This window comes from Arachis ipaensis, chromosome B3 (genome assembly GCF_059453495.1).
Source record: "Arachis ipaensis isolate K30076 ecotype BB chromosome B3, ASM5945349v1, whole genome shotgun sequence".
Lineage (NCBI taxonomy): Eukaryota > Viridiplantae > Streptophyta > Magnoliopsida > Fabales > Fabaceae > Arachis > Arachis ipaensis.
Genome location: NC_142438.1, coordinates 80,716,310 through 80,739,019, shown reverse-complemented (window position 1 = coordinate 80,739,019; position 22,710 = coordinate 80,716,310). Strand labels below are relative to the sequence as shown.

At 38.3% G+C, this 22,710-nt stretch overlaps 2 non-coding genes across 2 annotated transcripts; both read right to left on the bottom strand.

Annotated features, from left to right (window-relative positions):
- Positions 1–12,506: 12,506 nt before the first annotated feature.
- LOC148571305 (small nucleolar RNA R71) lies at positions 12,507–12,614 on the bottom strand. The gene has a single exon (XR_015908732.1). It is a non-coding gene; the product is annotated as a small nucleolar RNA R71 (small nucleolar RNA).
- A 4,827-nt stretch (positions 12,615–17,441) lies between these two features.
- LOC148571304 (small nucleolar RNA R71) lies at positions 17,442–17,549 on the bottom strand. The gene has a single exon (XR_015908940.1). It is a non-coding gene; the product is annotated as a small nucleolar RNA R71 (small nucleolar RNA).
- Positions 17,550–22,710: the final 5,161 nt, after the last annotated feature.

Sequence of the window (22,710 nt, the reverse complement as noted above, 5' to 3'; positions counted from 1 at the left end):
CTAAAATATCTCCTCACAAAGTAGGATTCAAAACCCAGACTCATAAGATGGGTATTGCTTATGCAAGAGTTTGATATAGAAATAAGAGACAGAAAAGGGACAGAGAACCAAGTAGCAGATCACCTGTCCCGAATAAAACCAGTAGCAGGAGCGTCCCTCCCTCCTACTGAGATCTGTGAAACCTTTTCGGATGAGCAACTATTTGCCATTCAGGAAGTACCATGATTTGTAGACATTACAAACTATAAAGCTGTGAGATTCATACCCAAGAAGTACAGCAAGGTGCAAACGAAAAAATTGATTTCTGATGCAAAATACTACTTGTGGGATGAACCGTAGATGTGTGCCTAGAGAAGAAGCACAAAAAAACCTATGGCATTGCCATGGATCACAATATGGAGGACATTTCGAAGGTGAGTGAACAGCCACCAAGGTTCTCTAGTGTGGCTTCTACTGGCCTACTCTCTGTAGAGACTCCCGAGAGTTTGTACGTAACTGTGACAGTTGCCAGAGAGCTGGTAATCTGCCTCACAGTTATGCCATGCCTCAGCAAGGGATCTTAGAGATTGAGTTGTTTGATGTATGGGGTATTGACTTTATGGGGCCTTTCCCACCATCATACTCAAACACTTATATTTTGGTGGCAGTAGACTATGTATCTAAATGGGTAGAGGAAATTGCAACACCCACTAATGATACTAAGACAGTGATGAAGTTCCTCCAGAAGTATATCTTCAGCAGGTTTGGTGTCACTAGGATACTGATCAGCGATGGAGGCACTCATTTCTGTAATAAACAGCTTGACTCTGCTCTGGTCCGATATGGAATTAACCATAAAGTGGCAACTCCATATCATCCACAAACAAATGGGCAGGCTGAAGTCTCAAATAGAGAACTAAAGCGAATCCTGGAGCGGACTGTAAATGCACGTAGAAAGGATTGGGCAAGAGGTCTGGATGATGCTCTGTGGGCATACAGAACAGCATTCAAGACTCCTATAGGGACCTCTCCATACCAGCTTGTGTATAAAAAAGCCTGTCATCTGCCAGTGGAACTGGAACACAAGGCCTATTGGGAAACCAGGTTCCTAAACCTTGATATTAAGGTAGCTGGAGAGAGGAGATTACTCTAGTTGAATGAGCTTTTAAGAATTCAGACTTAATGCTTTCGAAAATGCCAAAATTTATAAGGAGAAAGCAAAAATATGGCATGACAAAAGGCTGTCATCTAGAGTCTTTGAGATAGGACAGAAGGTCCTGCTATTTAACTCTAGGCTCAGATTGTTCCCCGGAAAATTGAAATACCGGTGGAGGGGCCTATATGTGATTACAAGTGTGCCACCATATGGCTATGTAGAACTTCAAGATATTGATTCTGACAAAAAGTTCAATGTTAATGGACAAAGAATCAAACCTTATCTTGAAGGCAATGTTGAGCAAGAATGCTCAAAGCTGAGACTAAGTTAAAAGCTCAGTAAAGTCCAGCTAAAGACAGTAAAGAAGCGCTTGCTGGGAGGTAACCCAGCCATTATCAATAATTAGATGTTTGTAACAGTTAGATAAGTCTTTTTAATTTTGTTTTCCTTGTTAATTAATATATTTTCAGTCAATAAGTCAGGAAAATAGAGGTTCAAGACATAAAATATAGAAATCACAGAGAAAAGGAGCTCACTGGCGTCAAAACGCTAGTAAGGAGGCAATCTGGGCGTTAAACGCTAGAATGACTACCATTCTGGGCGTTTAACGCCAGTAAAGGTATCATTCTGGGCGTTAAATGCCAGAATAGGCAGCATTCTGGGCGTTTAACGCTAGAATTGGCAGCATTCTGGGCGTTCAGAAAAACGCCCAGTGAAGAAGGATTTCTGGTGTTTAACGCCAGCCAGGGTACCTGGCTGGGCGTTAAATGTCCAAAATGGCCACCAGAAGGGCGTTAAACGCCAGAATGGATATCATTTTGGGCGTTTAACGCCAGACAAGCTAGGGGAGAGGTAATTTCGTTTTCAATTCAAATTTTTTCAAATTTTCATGTTTTAATTCAAAATTTTCTGCATCAAATTAACACAAACATTCATTTTTCAAGTTCCATTCTCAAAAATTAATAATTTCATAAAATATTTTCAATTATTTTTCAAAAATTCATTCATCTCTCCAAATCCTTTTCAAATTTTTTTAATTCATATTAATCTTTTATTTTCTAGAAGCATAAACAAAAATTCAGATTTAACTTCCTCATATCTTTTCCCTATCTTTTAATTTAAAAAAAAAAGAATCCCATCTTTTTCATATCATGTTTATCTTTTATCAATCATATCTTTTTCTTTTTTAAATTTTCGACCCCATTCCCTCCCTCCCCTTTATTTATAAATTCGGCCTCCCCCTTTGGTTCATCATTGGAATCCTTCTCTCCATCTGTTCATCTTCTTTCTTTCTATTTTGCTTGAGGGCAGGCAAAGCACTAAGTTTGGTGTGATTTCCATGATCCCTAAGCCAAAACAAACAAAGCTCATGGCTCCCAAAGAAAAACAAACCACTTCAAGAGGCAAGAAAGAGAGCAACTCAAAGCCACTTTGGATGCATGAGAAATTCTGCACCAAAGAACATGCAGACCATTACCTCAAAATAGTATGCAGAAGATCAGTGATCCCGAAAGTTAGATTTAATCTGAAAGAAGATGAATACCCGGAGATTCAAGAGCACATTAAAAACAGGGGCTGGGAAGTCCTGGCTAATCCTGAGATACCTGTTTGAAGAAACATGGTCCAAGAGTTCTATGCAAATCCATGGATGACAGAGAAGAAAATATTAGAGGGAACTGCTTTTTACACCTTCAGGACTATGGTCAGAGGGAAGATTATTTACTTCCACCTTGACAAAGTGTAACGACCCAACTTCCAACACGTCCTGATCATACCAAAAGTAAGGCGTTACTGACCTGTTTTCCTTATTAACTATTTACTATTAAGCCTTTAGTTCGATATCGCGATTCAATTTTAGTAAAAATACCAGAAATTTTAGTTTTTATTAATTAAAATCATATAGCAAACATCACTAAGTAATAATAACCACATAATTATTAATAATAATATCTGTCATACAAAGGATTTCAAATAAAACTCAGATACAAATCCTATCCCTCTGTATAAAATAAAAATCTTAAGCAATAAGGGCGAGGGAACTCTATGAAAGCAAATTAACTCATACACTTAACTCGTAAATAAATTCTAGAATCGTCCGCAGCTTCAAACTGAGTCTTCGAACCTGTGTCACTGAAAGGGTGGAAGATTTTGGGGTGAGAACAAACCACACGTTCTCAGTAGGGAATGGGAATGCCGTAAAAGTAATGATTTACATGCAAATAATTAACTCAAGTGTCCAATGTAGTTTTCTTTATCAAACCTTTTCAAAAATTTCTTAAGACTTACTTGAAACCGTTTAAATTCCTTTCTTTAAATCATATTACTTACATAAAGTCTCAACCGCATTAGCAATTCATCAGCTACAAATAGCATTCCTCAACCATCACAGTAACTAAGTAAATCAGCAACATAAATAATATACCCAAACCTTGTTTCACAAATACCATTCCTCAATACTTTACTAGGTTCACAGCATCAACAAAAATATCTAATCAAACACACAAGCAAGTCACTAAGACAAATAGCACAATCACAAAGAAACAAGACAAGCAACACAAATTATAAAGAAATAAAACAAGCAAACACAATCAAATGCAGATGCGCAAATAAGGATGATGCATGTCTAGCCCTAGTGCAGGTAATGAGCTCATCTGTCGGTTACATATCCGCTCCCGACGTTACCCAGCAACCTTTGTCTGGATAAGGCTTTCCTGTTGGCAATACTCACTGCAAGCAACCTTTGTCTTGCAGGGCGGCACTTGTTAGCCGATATACGCCCAACAGAATCACTGTAAGCAACCTCTGTCTTACAGGAGCAACAACATACTCACTGTAAGCAACCTCTGTCTTATAGGAGCAACAACACACTCACTTTAAGCAACCTCTGTCTTATAGGAGCACACTCATCTTGATACCTCTGTAAGCAACCTCTGTCTTACAGCAAAGCATTATAGCAAGGTATCCCAGGAAAGCGTTCTCAGTGGTCGTACCACCATCTATCTGACTGCCTCAATGCAACAGATCATCACATAAGTATATTTGGCGTTGCCTTAATGCAACAAATGAAAAAACACATCTCTTGGGTTGCCTCAAGCAACAAATGACCTTTCAACAAGTCCTCTGCTTTTTATTCTCTTTTATAATCATAAATACGCAAGCGGGACAAAACCCACGTCCTTGCCAACAATTTCACAAACTGAATACCTTTCCTCAAAAGAATCAGTGTAATTATCATCATAAGTTATCATTCTCATTATTCAACTACAAGATTCTCAAGCAACCAGAAAATCCACAATTCGCAATTCTCACATATTCCAACAATCCAATTTTCATCTCATCAATTTACAATTAAATTCATAAGTCATAGAATCCTTTCAAATTAAACTCAATCAATTCTCCATCCGTTTATCAGCAACTATCATGACAGATTCTCAAAAATTATCTCATCACATTTCAGTTTAAGAACTAACATCCTTTCATCAATTAAAATCAGAATTTCCATAAACCACTCTTTAAAAGTAAACCGGTCCAATTTCAAGGATTCATAACAAATACCCCAACATCAACTCTTCATATTTCTTGTTATTTTTAAAGTTATTTAGTTATTAGCAAAGTTACCATTTTATTCTAAAGATCACACTTTTAGGAAAATATTTCAGTAATCATCCTCCAATCCTTTAACCGTTCTCAAAATCAACTCTAGTTAATCTTAAATCAACAATAGCAACCAAATTAAGAAATCAATGTAACCCGAAATTTAGGTAACAAGCATAGCCTCAAACCAAAATCAACCTCATCAATTAATCACTTACAACAATGAAACCAGTCACAATCACAGCCATGTCAGGATCAATAAATCATGACACAGAAAATTAGTCTAACCATTAATAAATTATTTATATATTCTTAAAGTTTACTATATTATTTCAGAAAATCACAGGTTCTCTAAACAGTTTAATCCCTTAGTTCCATATGCTTCAGGTTCTCTAATAAATCCCTTAGTTTAATCCCACAATTTAATCACAGGTTCTCTAATAAATCATGGCACGCCCCTATGCTTCAGAAAGGACTCAGAAGAAAGGAGTGCTAGAACTCAACTCTGTAGATGCTTTGTTAGCTCAGAACAAGGCAATTACAGCACAGATAGCAGCCTTAACCAAGAGGATGGAGGCTAATCAAGCCTCAGTCATTCAAGACCAAACTCCTCAACAAGAAGGGAATGTACCAGAATCTGAAGGTGACTGGGAACAAGCTAATTATGTGAACAACTCATCCAGACCTCCATATGACCCACACTTTAAGACATACAACCCAAGTTGGAAGAACCACCCAAATTTTGGGTGGGGAAACCAGCAAAGCCACAACCAGGACTACAACAAACCTTATCCATCAAATCAACACTCCACTTACAACCCCAACCATCAAACAGGCAACCATAGACCCTACCATAACTCACAAAACACATAATACCATAGCAACCAACTAATACACAACAACCTCAATCAAGACACACCACCCTCAACTATGCAACCATGTGAAATCAAGAGCAACTTTGAGAGGATGGAAGCTGCAATAGCACAACTGTCATCACAGATTACAGGAGCAGTTTCCACCCTTATGGAGAGACAAGCACAGAATGAAAGAAGGATAGACGCCAATCAAGAAGAATACAGGTCAAATCTGAAAAATCAAGGCGCAGCAATCTCAAAGTTGGAAGCACAAGTGGGGATCTTATCCAAGCAAATCCTACTACCTACACACACATTTCCCAGTGATACCATGGCCAACCCAAGAGGGGAATGCAAGGCCATTACACTAAGAAGTGGGAAAGTTGTGGAGGAAGGAACCCCAAGCAAAGACAACCATGAAGAAGAAGTTGCAGAAAATCATGGGAATAATAATGAAGGAGAGACCCCTGCTCCACCTCCATCAAAACCAGTCCTGAAGCTTTATGTGCCAAAAGCACCATACCCACAAAGGCTGGAAAAAGGTGGGAAGGATGGCCAATTCTCCAAGTTCCTAGAGATCTTCAAGAAGCTCCAAATCAATATACCATTTGCTGAGGCATTGGAACAAATGCCACTCTATGCCAAATTCTTGAAAGAGCTTATAACAAGAAAGAGGAACCGGGAGGCAAAAGAGATCATAGTATTAACTGAGGAATGCAGCGCCATCATACAAGAGAAGCTGCCTCAGAAGCTGAAGGACCCAAGGAGTTTCCAAATCCCCTGCATCATAGGGGACATCACTATTGAGAAAGCTTTGTGTGACTTGGAAGCTAGCATAAATCCCATGTCCTTAACCATGATGAGAAGGATGAAGATTGAGGAAGCCAAGCCAACAAGAATGGCACTCCAATTGACTGACAGAACATTTAAGTTTCCACATGGGGTGGTGGAAGACTTGTTAGTAAAAGTGGGAGAATTTATTTTCCCAGCTGATTTTGTTGTGCTGGACATGGAAGAAGAGGCCAACACATCAATCATCCTAGGAAGGCCATTTCTAGCTACTGCTGGAGCCATCATTGATGTGCAAAAAGGGGAACTAGTCTTCAGATTGCATGAAAAGAAGATGGTCGTTAACGTCTTCAAAGCAATGAGTTATCCCAAAGAATCTGTAGGAGAATGCATGATGGTAGACACCATGGAATAGATAGTTCAAGGGGTCTTGGAAGAAGAACAATGTGAAAGAACCATTGAGCTGGAACAAGCATCAGATAGAGAACTACCACAAGCAACCATGAGAAATTCAATCATGCCAACCACCACAGACAACAAAGATGCAGAGGCACCAAAACTAGAATTGAAAACCTTGCCACCCAGCTTGAAATATGCATATTTGGGTGCCAACAACACTCACCCAGTAATCATAAATTCAAGTCTGAGTGAGGAGCAAGAAGAGGAGCTTATCCAAGCACTGAGACAATACAAGGATGCTATAGGCTGGATACTTGCAGATTTAAAAGGGATCAGTCCTTCAATATGTATGCACAAAATCCTACTTGAAGAAGATGCCAAACCATCAAGGCAACAACAAAGGAGGCTGAACCCAACTATGAATGAAGTGGTTCAGAAAGAAGTGTTGAAATTATGGCAAGCAGGGGTGATCTACCCCATCTCAAACAGCCCTTGGGTAAGCCCGGTGCAAGTAGTCCCTAAGAAGGGAGGGATCACTGTTGTGGCAAATGAGAAGAATAAATTGATACCCACAAGGATAGTAACCGGATGGCGTATGTGCATTGACTACCGGAAACTCAATGAAGCCACCCGAAAATATCACTTTCCCCTACCTTTCATGGACCAGATGCTTGAAAGATTGGCAGGACATGAGTATTATTGCTTCCTGGATGGGTATTCGGGCTACAATAAAATTGTTGTAGACCCCAAGGATCAGGAAAAAACTTCATTTACTTGTCCATATGGTGTCTTTGCTTATAGGAAAATGCCCTTTGGATTGTGCAATGCACCTGCAACATTCCAAAGGTGCATGCTCTCCATTTTTTCAAACATGATTGAGAAGTTCATAGAAGTATTCATGGACCACTTTTTTGTGTTTAGAAACTCATATTATGATTGTCTATGCCATCTTGCCCTTGTGCTAAAAAGGTGCCAAGAAACCAACCTGGTCTTGAACTGGGAGAAGTGCCATTTTATGGTAACTGAGGGGGTGGTTCTTGGTCACAAGATTTCGAAAAATGGTATAGAAGTAGACAGGGCAAAGGTGGAAGTAATTGAGAAATTACCTCCACTTTGTAATGTCAAGGCAATTAGAAGTTTTTTGGGACACGCTGAGTTCTATAGGAGGTTTATCAAAGACTTTTCAAAGATTGCAAAGACCCTTAGCAACCTACTTGTCTCAAATACTCCCTTTGTTTTTGATAGGGAATGCATGGTAGCCTTTGATGAGCTTAAGAAGAGACTCTCCTCTGCACCTATTATAGCACCACCTAGCTGTGATCTTCCCTTTGAACTAATGTGTGATGCATCTGATTTTGCTATTGGTGCTGTTCTAGGACAGAGAAAAGACAAGCTAGTACATGTTATTTACTATGCTAGCAAGGTCCTTAATGAGAATCAAAGGAACTATACCACCATGGAGAAAGAAATTTTAGCCATAGTCTTTGCTTTTGACAAGTTTAGATCATATCTTATTGGCTCAAAAGTAATTGTGTTCACTGATCATGCAGCACTCAAATACTTGCTTACCAAACAAGAATCTAAGCCCAGAATAATAAGATGGATTCTACTACTCCAAGAATTTGACATTGAGATTAAAGATAGGAGTGGAGCAGTGATGAGCGGATAATTTATACGCTTTTTGGCTTTGTTTTTAGTATATTTTTAGTAAGATCTAGTTACTTTTAGGGATGTTTTTATTAGTTTTTATGTTAAATTCACATTTCTAGACTTTACTATGAGTTTGTATGTTCTTCTATGATTTCAGGTATTTTCTGGCTGAAATTGAGGGACTTGAGCAAAAATCAGATTTAGAGGTTGAAGAAGGACTGCTGATGCTGTTGGATTCTGACCTCCCTACACTCAAAGTGGATTTTCTGGGGCTAAAGAACTCAAACTGGCGCGCTTTCAATTGCGTTGGAAAGTAGACATCTAGGGCTTTCCAGCAATATATAATAGTCCATACTTTGGCCAAGTTTAGATGACGCAAAAGGGCATTGAACGCCAGTTCTACGCTGCTGTCTGGAGTTAAACGCCAGAAACACGCCACAAACCAGAGTTGAACGCCAGAAACACGTTACAACCTGGCGCTCAACTCCAAAAGAAGCCTCTGCACGTGGAAAGCTAAAGCTCAGCCCAAGCACACACCAAGTGGGCCCCGGAAGTGGATTTATACATCAATTACTTACTTCTGTAAACCCTAGTAGCTAGTTTATTATAAATAGAACTTTTTACTATTGTATTAGACATCCTGGATTGTAATTTTGATCCTGTGATCACGTTTTGGGGGCTGGCCATTCGGCCATGCCTGGACCTTTCACTTATGTATTTTCAACGGTAGAGTTTCTACACTCCATAGATTAAGGTGTGGAGCTCTGCTATTCCTCATGAATTAATGCAAAGTACTACTGTTTTTCGATTCAATTCAACTTATTCCGCTTCTAAGATATTTATTCGCACTTCAACATGAATGTGATGAACGTGAGAATCATCATCATTCCCCCAAGAACGCGTGCCTGACAACCACTTCCATTCCACCTTAGATTGAATGATTATCTCTTGGATCTCTTAATCAGAATCTTCGTGGTGTAAGCTAGATTGATGGCGGCATTCATGAGAATCCGGAAAGTCTAAACCTTGTCTGTGGTATTCCGAGTAGGATTCTGGGATTGAATGACTGTGACGAACTTCAAACTCGCGAGTACTGGGCGTAGTGACAGACGCAAAAGGAGGGTGAATCCTATTCCAGTATGATCGAGAACCTCAAATGATTAGCCGTGCTGTGACAGGGCATTTGGACCATTTTCACAAGAGGATAGGATGCAGCCTTTGACCACGGTGATGCCTCCAGATGATTAGCCATGCAGTGACAGCGCATCGGACCATTTTCACAGAGAGGATAAAAAGTAGCCATTGACAATGGTGATGTCCTTACATAAAGCCAGCCATGGAAAGGAGTAGGATTGATTGGATGAAGACAGCAGGAAAGCAGAAGTTCAGAGGGACGAAAGCATCTCCATACGCTTATCTGAAATTCTCACCAATGATATACATAATTATTTCTATCTTCACTTTCTGTTTATTTATTATAAATTTTTGAAAACTCCATAACTATTTTATATCCGCCTGACTAAGATTTACAAGGTGACCATAGCTTGCTTCATACCAACAATCTCCATGGGATCGACCCTTACTCACGTAAGGTTTTATTACTTGGACGACCCAGTGCACTTGCTGGTTAGTTGTATCGAAGTTGTGAATGAAAAACTATTTATTAAGACGTGCGTACAGAGTTTTTGGTGCCATTGCCTGAGATCACAATTTCGTGCACCAGGTTTTTGGCACCGTTGCCGGGGATTGTTCGAGTTTGTTCAACTGACGGTTCATCTTGTTGCTCAGATTAGGTAATTTTCTTTTTGTTTTATTTTCAAAAAAAAAAATTCAAAAATCTTTCAAAAATGTCTCATCTGTTTTCAAAAATTATTCTAAAATTTTTTAAGAATGAATTCTAGTGTTTCATGAAGCATGTTGAAGCCTGACTGGCTGTAAAGCCATGTCTAATTCTTTTGGATAGGGGCTTCCAACCATCAGCATAGAGGCAAATTAATTTGAATATCAGCTGTTGCATGCCTGATTTATATCCTAAAGCTGGCTGGCTATTAAGCCATGCCCAACCCTTGGATTGGAGCTTTAGACCAACATTGAAAGATTCCTGGAATTCATATTAAAAAATTTTGGAATCCTTATTTTTCTTTTTCACATTAATTTTCGAAAAACCCAAAAAAATCATAAAATCATAAAAATAAAAAAAATATTGTGTTTCTTGTTTGAGCCTTGAGTCAGATTTTAAGTTTGGTGTCAATTGCATACTCATCTTGCATTTTTCGAAAATTGCATTCATGCATTGCATTCATCATGATCTTCAAGTTGTTCTTGATAACCCTTCTTGATTGATCTTCATATTATATGGTTTTGCGTTGCATGTTGTTTTTCATATGCATTCTTGCATTCATAGTGTCTGAACATGAAAGATTTCTAAGTTTGGTGTCTTGCATATTTTCTTTGCGTATAAAATTTTCAAAAATAAGTTCTTGATGTTCATCATGATCTTCAAAGTGTTCTTGGTGTTCATCTTGACATTCATAGCATTCTTGCATGCATTCATTGTTTTGATCCAAAATTTTCATGCATTGCATCATTTTCATGTTTTTCTCTTTCATCATTAAAAATTCAAAAATAAAAAAAAAATATCTTCCCCTTTTTCACTCATAAATTTCGAAAATTTGGATTGACTTTTTCAAAAATTTTTTAAAAATCTAGTTGTTTTTATGAGTCAAATCAAATTTTCAATTTAAAAATCTTATCTTTTTCAAAATCTATTTCAAAAATCAAATCTTTTTCATTTTTCTTAGTTATTTTCGAAAATTTTAAAAATATTTTTCAAAAATCTTTTTCTTATCTTTACCACATAATTTTCGAAAATAACATCATCAATTAATGTTTTGATTCAAAAATTTCAAGCTTGTTACTTGCTTGTTAAGAAAGATTCAAACTTTAAGTTCTAGAATCATATCTTGTGATTTCTTGTGAATCAAGTCATTAATTGTGATTTTAAAAATCAAATCTTTTTCAAAACTAATTTCAATCATATCTTTTCAAAAATGTCTTTTTATCTTATCTTTTTTTAGAATCATATCTTTTTCAAAAATTTGATTTTAAAATATCTTTTCTAACTTCTTATCTTCTTATCTTTTCAAAATTGATTTTCAAATTTGTTTCAACTAACTAACTAACTTTTTGTTTGTTTCTTATCTTTTTCAAAACTACCTAACTAACCCTCTCTCTCTAATTTTCGAAAATATCTCCCTCTTTTTCAAAAATTCTTTTTAATTAACTAATTGTTTCAAAATTCAATTTTAATTTATTTCTTCTTTTAATTTTCGAAAATTCTCTTTCTCTCTCATCTCCTTCTATTTATTTATTTATTTATTAACATCTCTTCCTCACTCACCAAAAATCCGAACCCCCCTCTCTCTCTCTGAGTTCAGATTTTCTCTTCTTCTTTTCTTCTACTCTTCTTTTCTTCTACTCACCTAAGGGAACCTCTATACCTGGGCAAAAAGGATCCCTATTATTATTTTTCTGTTCCCTCCTTTTTCATATGAGCAGGAGCAAGGACAAGAACATTCTTGTTGAAGCAGATCTAGAACCTGAAAGGACTCTAAAGAGGAAACTAAGAGAAGCTAAATTACAACAATCCAACAAGCACCTTTCAGAAATTTTCGAACAAGAAGAGGAGATGGCAGCCAAAAATAATAATAATGCAAGGAGGATGCTTGGTGACTTTACTGCACCTAATTCCAATTTACATGGAAGAAGCATCTCCATCCCTACCATTGGAGCAAACAACTTTGAGCTGAAACCTCAATTAGTTTCTCTGATGCAGCAGAACTGCAAGTTTCATTGACTTCCATCTGAAGATCCTTTTCAGTTCTTAACTGAATTTTTGCAGATCTGTGATACTGTTAAAACAAATGGAGTAGATCCTGAAGTCTACAGGCTCATGCTTTTCCCTTTTTGCTGTAAGAGACAGAGCTAGAGTGTGGTTGGACTCTCAACCCAAAGATAGCCTGAACTCTTAGGATAAGCTGGTCACGGCTTTCTTAGCCAAGTTTATTCCTCCTCAAAAGTTGAGCAAGCTTAGAATGGATGTTCAAACCTGCAGACAGAAAGAAGGTGAATCCCTCTATGAAGCTTGGGAGAGATACAAGCAACTGACCAAAAAGTGTCCTTCTGACATGCTTTCAGAATGGACCATCCTGGATATATTCTATGATGGTCTGTCTGAATTAGCTAAGATGTCATTGGATACTTCTATAGGTGGATCCATTCACCTAAAGAAAATGCCTGCAGAAGCTCAAGAACTCATTGACATGGTTGCTAATAACCAGTTCATGTACACTTCTGAGAGGAACCCTGTGAGTAATGGGACGCCTCAGAAGAAGGGAGTTCTTGAAATTGATACTCTGAATGCCATATTGGCTCAGAATAAAATATTGACTCAGCAAGTCAATATGATTTCTCAAAGTCTGAATGGAATGCAAGCTGCATCCAACAGTACTCAAGAGGCGCCTTCTGAAGAAGAGGCCTATGATCCTGAAAACCCTGCAATAGCAGAGGTGAATTACATGGGTGAACCATATGGAAACACCTATAATTCTCCATGGAGAAATCACCCAAATCTCTCATGGAAGGATCAACAAAAGCCTCAACAAGGCTTTAATAATGGTGGAAGAAATAGGTTTAACAATAGTAAGCCTTTTCCATCATCCACTCAGCAAAAGACAGAGAACTCTGATCAAAATACCTCTAATTTAGCAAACTTAGTCTCTGATCTATCTAAGGCCACTGTGAGTTTCATGAATGAAACAAGGTCCTCCATTAGAAATTTGGAGGCACAAGTGGGCTGATGAGCGGATAATTTATACGCTTTTTGGCATTGTTTTTTAGTATGTTTTTAGTAGGATCTAGTTACTTTTAGGGATGTTTTCATTAGTTTTTATGTCAAATTAACATTTCTGGACTTTACTATGAGTTTGTGTGTTTTTCTGTGATTTCAGGTATTTTCTGGCTGAAATTGAGGGACTTGAGCTGAAATCAGATTCAGAGGTTGAAAAAGGACTGCTGATGCTGTTGGATTCTGACCGCCCTGCACTCAAAGTGGATTTTCTGGAGCTACAGAACTCGAAAGGGCGCGCTTCCAATTGCGTTCGAACGTAGACATCCAGGGCTTTCCAGCAATATATAATAGTCCATACTTTGGCCAAGAATTGACGACGTAAACTGGCGTTCAACGCCAGCTTTCTACCCAAATCTGGCGTCCAGCGCCAGAAAAGGATCCAAAACCAGAGTTGAACGCCCAAACTGGCACAAAAACTGGTGTTCAACTCCACAAATGGCCTCTGCACGTGTAACACTTAAGCTCAGCCCAAACACACACCAATTGGGCCCCGGAAGTGGATTTATACATCAAATACTTACTCATGTAAACCCTAGTAGCTAGTTTATTATAAATAGGACCTCTTACTATTGTATTAGGCATCCTGGATTGTATTTTGATCCTGTGATCTCGTTTAGGGGGCTGGCCATCTCGGCCATGCCTCTACCTTCACTTATGTATTTTCATACGGTAGAGTTTCTACACTCCATAGATTAAGGTGTGGAGCTCTGCTATTCCTCAAAGATTAATGCAAAGTACTACTGTTTTCTATTCAATTCTTCTTATTTCGCTTCTAAGATATCCATTCGCACCCAAGAACGTGATGAAGGTGATGATTATGTGTGACGCTCATCATCCTTCTCCCTTATGAACGCGTGCCCGACAAACACTTCTATTCTACATGAATTAAGCTAGAATGAATATCTCTTAGATCTCCTAACCAGAATCTTCGTGGCGTAAGCTAGAATGATGGCGGCATTCAAGAGAATCCGGAAGGTCTAAACCTTGTCTGTGGTATTCCGAGTAGGATTCAATGATTGAATGACTGTGAAGAGCTCCTAACTTGCGATTGCAGGGCGTTAGTGACAGACGCAAAAGGATAGTAAATCCTATTCCGGCATGATCGAGAACCGACAGATGAATAGCCGTGCCGTGACAGGGCGCGTGAGCATATTATTCACTGAGAGGATAAGATGAAGCCATTGGCAAGGGTGATGCCTCCAGACGATTAGCCGTGCCGTGACAGGGCATTGGATCATTTTCCCGAGAGATGACCGAAAGTAGCCATTGACAGTGGTGATGTATCACATAAAGCCATCCATGGAAAGGAGTAAGACTGATTGGATGAAGATAGCAGGAAAGCAGAGGTTCAGAGGAACGAAAAGCATCTCCATTCGCTTATCTGAAATTCCTACCAATGATTTACATAAGTACCTCTATCCCTATTTTATTATATAATATTCGAAAACACCATTATCACTTTATATCCGCCTGACTGAGATTTGCAAGGTGACCATAGCTTGCTTCATACCAACAATCTCCGTGGGATTCGACCCTTACTCACGTAAGGTATTACTTGGACGACCCAGTGCACTTGCTGGTTAGTTGTATCGAAGTTGTGACAACTATGTATTGAGATCAGAGCACCAAGTTGCTCACGTGCCAGGAATAGTGTGAGCCTGAACATCACAATTTCGTGCACCAAGTTTTTGGCGCCGTTGTCGGGGATTGTTCGAGTTTGGACAACTGACGGTTCATCTTGTTGCTCAGATTAGGTAATTTTCTTTTTGTTTTGTTTTCAAAAATTTTTCAAAAATCTTTCAAAAATTTTTCTTTTGTTTTCGAAAAAAAAAATATTTTAAAATAAAAATGTTTTCAAAAATATATTTTCCTTCAGAATTTTTAAGAATGAATTCTAGTGTTTCATGAAGCATGTTAAAGCCTGGCTGGCTGTAAAGCCATGTTTCAATTCTTATACTCAAGAGAAGAGCTTCTTTATCTTTCTTAGCCAATTGGCTGTTGAATGTAAGGAATGTCAGGCGTGTCATGTCTGAGTTACATACTAAAGCTTGGCTGGCTATCAAGCCGTGCCTGACCCTTTGATTGGAGCTTTAGAGCATAAGATTCCTGGAATTCATATTAAAAATTTTGAATCCTTATTTTTCCTTTTAATGTGCGAAAAATATAAAAGAAAAATCCAAAAAAATTAGAAAATCATAAAAATCAAAAATATTTTGTGTTTCTTGTTTGAGTCTTGAGTCATATCATAAGTTTGGTGTCACTTGCATATGCATCTAGCATTTTTCGAAAATTTCATGCATTCATAGTGTTCTTCATGATCTTCAAGTTGTTCTTGGTAAGTCTTCTTGTTTGATCTTGATGATTTTTTGTTTTATGTCTTTTCATGTTTATCATATGCATTCTTGAATTCTTAGTGTCTAAGCATTAAAGAATTCTAAGTTTGGTGTCTTGCATGTTTTCCTTGCATTAAAAATTTTTCAAAAATATGTTCTTGATGTTCATCATGATCTTCATAGTGTTCTTGGTGATCATCTTGACATTCATAGCATTCTTGCATGCATTCATTGCTTTGATCTAAAAATTTCATGCATTGCATATTTTTCATGTTTTTTCATAAAAATTTCAAAAATCAAAAAAATATCTTTCCCTTTTTCGCTCATCAAATTCGAAAATTGAGTTGACTTTTTCAAAAATTTTTAAAATCAAGTTGTTTCTTATGAGTCAAATCAAATTTTCAATTTGAAAATCTTATCTTTTTCAAAATCCTTTTCAAAAATCAAATCTTTTTCAAAATTATTAGTTATTTTCGAAAATTCCAAAAATATTTTTCAAAAATCTTTTTCTTATTTTTATACCAAATTTTCGAAAATAACATAATCAATTAATGTTTTGATTCAAAAATTTGAAGTTTGTTACTTGCTTGTTAAGAAAGATTCAAACTTTAAGTTCTAGAATCATATCTTGTGATTTCTTATGAATCAAGTCATTAATTGTGATTTTAAAAATCAAATCTTTTTCAAAAACTAATCTCTATCATATCTTTTCAAAAATATCTTCTTATCTTATCTTTTTCAAAAATATCTTTTCAAAATATCTTTTCTAACTTCCTAACTTCTTATCTTTTCAAAATTGATTTTCAAAATTTGTTTCAACTAACTAACTAACTTTTTGTTTGTTTCTTAACTTTTTCAAAACTACCTAACTAACTCTCTCTCTCTAATTTTCGAAAATATCTTCCCTCTTTTTCAAAAATTTCTTTTTTATTAACTAATTATTTTTATTGTTTAAAAAAAAATTTCGAAAAAAATACTAACCTTTTTCAAAAACTATTTTCAAAAATCACTAACTATTTTTCAAAAATTGTTTTCGAAAATTCACTTCCCCCTCTCATCTTCTTCTATTTGTTTATTGATATACTAACATATTTCCTTCAACTCTCCAAAAATCCGAACCCCCTCTCTCTCTGAGTTCAGATTTTCTTCCCTTCTTTTCTTCTACTAACACAAGGATCCCTATACTGTGGTATAAAGGATCCATATTATTATTACTATTTTTTTTTTGCCATCTTCTTTGTCATATGAGCAGGAGCAAGGACAAGAACATTCTTGTTAAAGCAGATCCAGAACCTGAAAGGACTCTGAAGAAAAAATTAAGAGAAGCTAAAATACAACAATCCAGAGATAACCTTTCAGAAATTTTCGAACAGGAAAAGGAGATGGCAGTCGAAAATAATAATAATATAAGGAAGATGCTTGGTGACTTCACTGCACCTAATTCCAATTTACATGGAAGAAGCATCTCCATTCCTGCCATTGGAGCAAACAACTTTGAGCTGAAACCTCAATTAGTTTCTCTGATGCAGCAGAACTGCAAGTTTCATGGACTTCCATCTGAAGATCCCTTTCAGTTCTTAACTGAATTCTTGCAGATATGTGATACTGTTAAGACTAATGGAGTAGATCCTGAAGTCTACAGGCTCATGCTTTTCCCTTTTGCTGTAAGAGACAGAGCTAGATTATGGTTGGATTCTCAACCCAAAGACAGCCTGAACTCTTGGGATAAGCTGGTCACGGCTTTCTTAGCCAAGTACTTTCCTCCTCAAAAGCTGAGCAAGCTTAGAGCTGATGTTCAAACCTTCAGACAAAAAGAAGGTGAATCCCTCTATGAAGCTTGGGAAAGATACAAACAGTTGATCGAAAAGTGTCCTTCTGACATGCTTTCAGAATGGACCATCCTGGATATATTCTATGATGGTTTATCTGAGCTATCAAAGATGTCACTGGACACTTCTGCAGGTGGATCCATTCACCAAAATAAAACGCCTGCAGAAGCTCAAGAACTCATTGACATGGTTGCTAATAACCAGTTCATGTACACTTCTGAAAGGAATCCTGTGAGTAATGGGACGCCTATGAAGAAGGGAGTTCTTGAAGTTGATACTCTGAATGCCATATTGGCTCAGAATAAAATATTGACTCAGCAAGTCAATATGATTTCTCAGAGTCTGCATGGAATGCAAGCTGCATCCAACAGTACTCAAGAGGCATCTTCTGAAGAAGAAGCTTATGATCCTGAGAACCCTGCAATAGCAGAGGTAAATTACTTAGGTGAACCTTATGGAAACACCTATAACTCAACATGGAGAAATCATCCAAATTTCTCATGGAAGGATCAAAAGCCCCAACAAGGCTTTAATAATGGTGGAAGAAACAGGTTTAGCAATAGCAAGCCTTTTCCATCATCAACTCAGCAACAGACAGAGAACTCTGAACAAAATGCTTCTAATTTAGCAAATCTAGTCTCTGATCTATCTAAGGCCACTGTAAGTTTCATGAATGAAACAAGATCTTCCATTAGAAATCTGGAAGCACAAGTGGGCCAGCTGAGTAAAAGGATCACTGAAATCCCTCCTAGTACTCTCCCAAGCAATACAGAAGAGAATCCAAAAGGAGAGTGCAAGGCCATTGACATAAGCGCCATGGCCGAACCTGTGAGGAGAGGAGAGGACGTGAATCCCAAGGAGGAAGACCTCCTGGGACGTCCAATGGTCAATAAGGAGCTTCCCTCTGAGGAACCAAAGGACTCTGGGGCCCATCTAGAGACCATAGAGATCCCATTGAACCTCCTTATGCCCTTCATGAGCTCTGATGAGTATTCCTCTTCTGAAGAGAATGAGGACGTTACTGAAGAGCAAACTGCCAAGTTTCTTGGTGCAATCATGAAGCTAAATGCCAAATTATTTGGCATTGATACTTGGGAAGTTGAACCTCCCTTGTTCATCAATGAACTAAGTGATCTGGATCAACTGACATTGCCTCAGAAGAGACAGGATCCTGGAAAGTTCATAATACCCTGTACCATAGGCACCATGATCTTTAAGGCTCTATGTGACCTTGGTTCAGGAATAAACCTCATGCCCCTCTCTGTAATAGAGAAACTGGGAATCTATGGGGTGCAAGCTGCTAAAATCTCACTAGAGATGGCAGACAGCTCAAGAAAACAGGCTTATGGACAAGTAGAAGATGTATTAGTAAAGGTTGAGGGCCTTTACATACCTACTGATTTCATAGTCCTGGATACTGGAAAGGAAAATGATGAATCCATCATCCTAGGAAGACCTTTCCTGGCCACAGCAAGAGCTGTGATTGATGTTGACAGAGGTGAAATAGTCCTTCAATGGAATGAGAACTCCTTTGTATTCAAAACTCAAGGATCTCCCTCTGCAACCATGGAGAGGAAGCTTGAAAAGCTTCTCTCAAAGCAGAGTCAACCAGAGCCCCCACAGTCAAACTCTAAGTTTGGTGTTGGGAGGCCACAACCAAACTCTAAGTTTGGTGTTGAACTCCCATATCCAAACTCTAAGTTTGGTGTTGGAGAGTCTCAACAAAGCTCTGCACATCTGTGAGGCTCCATGAGAGCCCACTGTCAAGCTATTGACATTAAAGAAGCGCTTGTTGGGAGGCAACCCAATGTTTATCTAACTTTTATTTTCATTGTTTTTCATGTTTTCTTAGGTTCATGATCATGTGGAGTCACAAAATAAATAGAAAAATTGAAAACGGAATCAAAAACAGCAGAAGAAAAATCACACCCTGGAGGAGCATCTGTCTGGCGTTCAGCGCCAGAACAGAGCATAGTTCTGGCGCTGAACGCCCAAAATGGGCAGCTTCTGGGCGCTGAACGCCAGAACAGGCATGGTTCTGGCGTTCAACGCCAGAAATGGCACACAAATGGGCGTTGAACGCCCAAAATGGCCACCAACCTGGCGCTGAACGCCCAGAGTTGGGTACAAAGGCATTTTTACATGCCTAATGGGTGCAGGGATGTAATTCCTTGAACACCTCAGGATCTGTGGACCCCACAAGATCCACTCAGGATCTGTGGACCCCACAGGATCCACTCAGGATCTGTGGACCCCACAGGATCCCCACCTACCTCCACTCACTTCTTCTCACCACTCTCTTTCACACAACCCCATAAACACTCTTCCCTAAAAACCCTTCACCAATCACCTCAATCTCTATTCCCCACTAAACCTTCACCACTCACATCCACCCACTCTTCCCAATAAACCTACCTCATAAACTCCACCTACCTTCAAAATTCAAAACCAATTTCCCACCCAAACCCACCCATATGGCCGAACCTTAAACCCCCCTCCCTTCCCTATATAAAGACCGCCATTCTTCATCAAATTCACACAACACACCCCTCTACACTCCTCTTGGCCAAAACCACATCCCCTCTCCCTCTCCTCCATTTCTTCTTCTTCATCATCTATTCTTTTGTTTATTGCTCGAGGGCGAGCAATATTCTAAGTTTGGTGTGGTAAAAGCATAGCTTTTTTGTTTTTCCATTACCATTGATGGCACCTAAGACCGGAGAATCCTCTAGAAAGGGGAAAGGGAAGACAAAAGCTTCCACATCCGAGTCATGGGAGATGGAAAAGTTCATCTCCAAAGCCCATCAAGACCACTTCTATGATGTTGTGGCCAAGAAGAAGGTGATCCCTGAGGTCCCTTTCAAACTCAAAAGAAATGAGTATCCGGAGATCCGACATGAAATTCAAAGAAGAGGTTGGGAAGTTCTAACAAATCCCATCCAACAAGTCGGCATCCTAATGGTTCAAGAGTTCTATGCCAATGCATGGATCACCAAGAACCATGATCAAAGTAAGAACCCGGATCCAAAGAACTATGTTACAATGGTTCGGGGGAAATACTTAGATTTTAGTTCGGAGAATGTGAGGTTGGCGTTCAACTTGCCATACATGGAAGAGAACGCACGCCCCTACACAAGGAGAGTCAACTTTGATCAAAGGTTGGACCAAGTCCTTATGGACATATGTGTAGAAGGAGCTCAATGGAAGATTGACTCCAAAGGCAAGCCGGTTCAACTAAGAAGATTGGACCTCATGCCTATAGCTAGAGGATGGTTGGAGTTTATTCAATGCTCAATCATTCCCACTAGCAACCGGTCTGAAGTTACTATAGACCGGGCCATCATGATCCATAGCATCATGATTGGAGAAGAGGTGGAAGTTCACGAGATTATACCTCAAAAACTCTACAAGGTGGCTGACAAGTCCTCCACCATGGCATGGTTAGCCTTTCCTCACCTCATTTGCCACCTATGCAATTCAGCTGGAATTGACATAGAGGGAGATATCCTCATTAAAGAGGACAAGCCCATCACTAAGAAAAAGATGGAGCAAGCAAGAGAGCCCAGTCATGGAGCTCAAGAGGCGCAAGAAGCTCATCACCATGAGATTCCGGAAATGCCTCAAATGCACTTTCCTCCACAAAATTATTGGGAGCAAATCAACACCTCCCTAGGAGAATTGAGTTCCAATATGGGACAACTAAGGGTGGAACATCAAGAGCACTCCATCATGCTCCATGAAATAAGAGAAGATCAAAAAGCAATGAGGGAGGAGCAACAAAGACAAGGAAGAGACATAGAAGAGCTCAAGGACATCATTGGTTCCTCAAGAAGGAAACGCCACCATCACTAAGGTGGATTCATTCCTTGTTCTTAATTCTTCTGTTTTTCGTTTTATATGTTATATACTTATCTATGTTTGTGCCTTCATTACATGATCATTAGTAGTTAGTAACTTTGTCTTAAAGATATAAATGTCCTATGAATCCATCACCTCTCTTAAATGAAAAATGTTTTAATTCAAAAGAACAAGAAGTACATGAGTTTCGAATTTATCCTTGAACTTAGTTTAATTATATTGATGTGGTGACAATGCTTCTTGTTTTCTGAATGAATGCCTGAACAGTGCATATGTCTTTTGAAGTTGTTGTTTAAGAATGTTAAATATGTTGGCTCTTGAAAGAATGATGACTAGGAGACATGTTATTTGATAATCTGAAAAATCATAAAAATGATTCTTGAAGCAAGAAAAAGCAGCAAAGAACAAAGCTTGCAGAAAAAAAAAAGAAGAAAAAAAAAATAGGCGAAAAAAAATAGAAAGAAAAAGAAAAAGCAAGCAGAAAAAGCCAATAACCCTTAAAACCAAAAGGCAAGGGCAAATAAAAAGGATCCCAAGGCTTTGAGCATCAGTGGATAGGAAGGCCTAAAGGAATAAAATCCTGGTCTAAGCGGCTAAACCAAGCTGTCCCTAACCATGTGCTTGTGGCGTGTAGGTGTCAAGTGAAAACTTGAGACTGAGCGGTTAAAGTCAAGGTCCAAAGCAAAAAAAAAAAAAAAAAAAAGAGAGTGTGCTTAAGAACCCTGGACACCTCTAATTGGGGACTTTAGCAAAGCTGAGTCACAATCTGAAAAGGTTCACCCAATTATGTGTCTGTGGCATTTATGTATCCGGTGGTAATACTGGAAAACAAAGTGCTTAGGGCCACGGTCAAGACTCATAAAATAGCTGTGTTCAAGAATCATCATACTGAACTAGGAGAATCAATAACACTATTCGAAATCTGAAGTTCCTATAGATGCCAATCATTCTGAACCTCAATGGATAAAGTGAGATGCCAAAACTATTCAAGAGGCAAAAAGCTATAAGTCCCGCTCATATGATTGAAGCTCTGTTTCATTGATAGTTTGGAATTTATAGTATATTCTCTTCTTTTTATCCTATTTGATTTTCAGTTGCTTGGGGACAAGCAACAATTTAAGTTTGGTGTTGTGATGAGCGGATAATTTATACGCTTTTTGGCATTGTTTTTTAGTATGTTTTTAGTAGGATCTAGTTACTTTTAGGGATGTTTTCATTAGTTTTTATGTTAAATTCACATTTCTGGACTTTACTATGAGTTTGTGTGTTTTTCTGTGATTTCAGGTATTTTCTGGCTGAGATTGAGGGACTTGAGCTGAAATCAGATTCAGAGGTTGAAAAAGGACTGCTGATGCTGTTG